The sequence below is a fragment of the Coregonus lavaretus genome (genome assembly GCF_964263955.1).
Source record: "Coregonus lavaretus genome assembly, contig: HAP1_SCAFFOLD_1574, whole genome shotgun sequence".
NCBI lineage: Eukaryota > Metazoa > Chordata > Actinopteri > Salmoniformes > Salmonidae > Coregonus > Coregonus lavaretus.
This window is the reverse complement of record NW_028157771.1, coordinates 17,642-21,922: the sequence shown is the minus strand read 5'-3', so window position 1 is coordinate 21,922 and position 4,281 is coordinate 17,642.

The window sequence follows — 4,281 nt, the reverse complement described above, 5'->3', positions numbered from 1 at the left end:
TAATTCACTGTATCACAATTCCAGTGGGTCAGAAGTTTACATACACTAAGTTGATTGTGCCTTTAAACAGCTTGGAAAATTCCAGAAAATGACATCATGGCTTTAGAAGCTTCTGATAGGCTAATTGGCATAATTTGAGTCAATTGGAGGTGTACCTGTGGATGTATTTCAAGGCCTACCTTCAAACTCAGTGCCTCTTTGCTTGACATCATGGGAAAATCTAAAGAAATCCGCCAAGACCTCAGAAAAATAATTGTAGACCTCCACAAGTCTGGTTCATCCTTGGGAGCAATTTCCAAACGCCTGAAGGTACCACGCTCATCTGTACAAACAATAGTACGCAAGTATAAACACCATGGGACCACACAGCCGTTATACCGCTCAGGAAGGAGACGCGTTCTGTCTCCTAGAGATGAGCGTACTTTGGTGCGGAAAGTGCAAATCAATCCCAGAACAACAGCATAGGACCTTGTGAATATGCTGGAGGAAACAGGTACAAAAGTATCTATATCCACAGTAAAACAAGTCCTATATCGACATAACCTGAAAGGCCGCTCAGCAAGGAAGAAGCCACGGCTCCAAAACCGCCATTAAAAACCCAGACTACGGTTTGCAACTGCACATAGGGACAAAGATCATACTTTTTTGAGAAATGTCCTCTGGTCTGATGAAACAAAAATAGAACTGTTTGGCCATAATGACCATCGTTATGTTTGGAGGATAAAGGGGGAACACCATCCCAACCGTGAAGCACGGGGGTGGCAGCATCATGCTGTGGGGGTGCTTTGCTGCAGGAGGGACTGGTGCACTTCACAAAAAAGAAGGCATCATGAGGAAGGAAAATTATGTGGATAACTTGAAACATAATCTCAAGACATCAGTCAGGAAGTTAAAGCTTGGTCGCAAATGGGTCTTCCAAATGGACAATGACCCCAAGCATACTTCCAAAGTTGTGGCAAAATGTCTTAAGGACAGCAAAGTCAAGGTATTGGAGTGGCCATCACAAAGCCCTGACCTCAATCCTATAGAAAATGTATGGGCAGAATTTAAAAAGCATGTGCGAGCAAGGAGGCCTACAAACCTGACTCAGTTACACCAGCTCTGTCAGGAGGAATGGGCCAAAATTCACCCAATTTATTGTGGGAAGCATGTGGAAGGCTACCCGAAACGTTTGACCCAAGTTAAGCAATTTAAAGGCAATGCTACCAAATACTAATTTAGTGTATGTAAACTTCTGACCCACTGGGAATGTGATGAAAGAAATAAAAGCTGAAATAAATCATTCTCTCTACTATTAATCTGACATTTCACATTCTTAAAATAAAGTGGTGATCCTAACTGACCTAAGACAGGGAATTTTTACTCGGACTAAATGTCAATTTATTGTGAAAAACTGAGTTTAAATGTATTTGGCTAAGGTGTATGTAAACTTCAGACTTCAACTGTATATCTCCTGTACTACACTCTATATATATATACTGTATATATTCACTACAGCAGCATATATAGATATATCCCCTGTACTACACTCTATATATACTGTATATATTCACTACAGCAACATATATAGATATATCCCCTGTTAAATCTGTAAAGAAATCTTTTCAATTGCTGCCATCACAAGCCTCAACAGGCGAGTGATGATATGCTATCCTCCAACAAGACAGACAGTCAGGATCACTGTGTGTGACAGGTCTTTGATAGTGACACGGCATATAGACGCAAGAACACAATGATTCACCCAACATAGTCCGTTTAGAGAAGAAGAAGACATGACTGGACTGAACCACCACCCCATCCTAGATACTTTATGACATTGGAATAAAATGCCTCTTCTTTAAAGTGCTAAAGAAAGGGTGACATTACAATCTCCCAGAGTGCTTTTCCCAGAGTGCTTTCGGTTGTAGCATGGAGGCTAATTAGCCTGGTGATAGTCTTCATCCCAAATGGCACCCTATTTCCTCTTTGGGCCTTGGTCAAAAGTAGTGCACTAAATAAGGAACAGGGTGCCATTTGGGACATAACCCTAGGAGTGGCTCTGATTGGTATTATAAAAGCCGCTTCACCGCCATCACTCCTCTCCTCCTCTCTGGGCTCCAAGCACCACCCCTTCCCTCTCCTCTCTCTCCTCCTTTCCTCCCCCTTTTCCAGTTCCTCAAAGTTACCATCACAGGAATTATTAAAGATTAAAGACAAAAAAGATCCTCCCCTGACAGATATTATCAACCTTTTATCAAAAGTACAAACTTAGAGGGGTTTTTCTCCCTCTCTCCTCCCTTCTCTCCATCTGTTCCTCTCTCTCTCTCTCTCTCAATCCCTTGTTCTTTCCCAGGATATTTCAGCAGAGAGAGAGAGAGAGAGAGAGAGAGAGAGAGAGAGAGAGAGAGAGAGAGAGAGAGAGAGAGAGAGAGAGAGAGGGGGTAAAAAGAAGAGAGAACTCTGTCAATGAGAGTGAGTGCACTACTAAGTCTGGCTTCACTACAAAGGTTAGCACAACGAACTGTCAATACTGTCAGAGGACTCTGAGTCTAGTGAGTGGATGGGAGGAGGGAGGGGAGGGGGGAGGAGGTGGAGGTTAGGTGGTGGTGGAGTCGGGGGGGGGGGGGTGGAGGGAGGGTAGGAGGGGTTCGCTTTGAGAGAAAGAGATACTTTGATATTTGGGAGAATGTTAGAAGGGTGAATGTGGAGAAACGAAACGGGGAGATTGGGGATCTAATTACTGGCGCCATAATTGGGGGCTGGGGAATAGGTTACCGTCCTCTCAACCCGCTCTGCAGATCAATTATGTTAAGAGAACATCTGTAAGTAGAGCTTAATGAGGTCTATTATAGCAACATGCGCTGCCTGGCTGCAGCCTTCCCTGACGGTGCTGCCTGTCAGCTTCTTGGACGAGGAGCCGTGCTGTGAGGAGCGCGTTGCTAACTAGGGACCAGCGAGAGGCAGGAAGAGAGGCGGCAGGACCTGCTTAAATAGGATCCGTAGACACGCGGACCGGATCAGGTGTCTTGCTTTTCCTAACTGCCAGGGAAGGAGCGAAAGGAAGAGAGGGAAGAAACTGCCAGGGAAGGAACGAAAGGAAGAGAGAGAGAATATAAGAAACAGATGTTGCGGGTAAAACAAAGAGAGAAGAACCCGGGAGACAGAGAGAGAGAGAGAGAGACCAGGGAGGACGACAGAGAGCGAGAGAGACCAGGGAGGACGACAGAGAGCGAGAGAGAGCAAGCGGAAGGGAGTTGAGTTTAGACAGGTGGTGCTTTTTCATCCAAGCCGCTGTGAAAAGAGGGGCGGCTATTGGCTACAATTTTGCCAACAACTCGCAGCATCAAGGACAACTTTACCCCGGAAGGCTACAGTGTTGTTTTTTGTTGCGCTCCTTCTTACTAAGTGTATAAAGGACTATACAATTAGTGGACACTTTTGTTTTCAATGTAACACTCAAGAGATAACAGGCAAAGAGTTAAAACGCCGACCATCGAGCCGGTAATATTTTTACGCATGAGCGTTCCTCTGAAAGAAGGTAGGTGACTTCTGTTCTTGTGTGGTGTTGAATTGGGAGCTGTAGTCACTGCTGCGTGTTCGAGCCTTATATAGCAGGTGGAGATGGTTTAAGAATTAAGGATGAAGTTAATGCCGCAGCCTGGAAATTAATGGTCGGAGGATATTGAAAGGACAGTTAAACCGATGGTAAGAGCACCGGGAAAATATCGTTTTACTTTTTAATCCTCCCTGAAAAGATTTCCTCTCCGAAGCGCGGAAATCAGGCTTCTCATTCAGTCAGAGCAGAACAGGGACCTGCATCCCCTGGCTGCTGTATGCATCCCGGTTGGAGGGTTGTGGGTTGTCAGGGTGGCTTTTAGTGCCTTTCTGCTGCGGTTCTATTTCACCACTGGAGGGTGTGTGTGTGTGTGTGTGTGAGAGAGAGAGAGAGAGAGAGAGAGAGAGAGAGAGAGAGAGAGAGAGAGAGAGAGAGAGAGAGAGAGAGAGAGAGAGAGAGAGATGGGTTTGTGGAGGCAAGGAAATAACACGCTGTTATTCGCGTCGATGATGACCGTTTGTACAGGTGTCAGCAGAGAGATTTCGCGCGACACGGTTTCTCACCGGATTAGGGGCTACTTTACCCACGCAACCCCCTGTCATCCCGTAACGTCTGTCAAGATCTCTCTTCTAAGCATATTTGATGCCATTTTCTCTCTCATCCTTGATATTCTGAGCGATTAATTGGCGTGATTATGCGGAGGATGAAGGAGGGAATGTGGGGGAGGTGTAAAGGCTAAAAGGAGA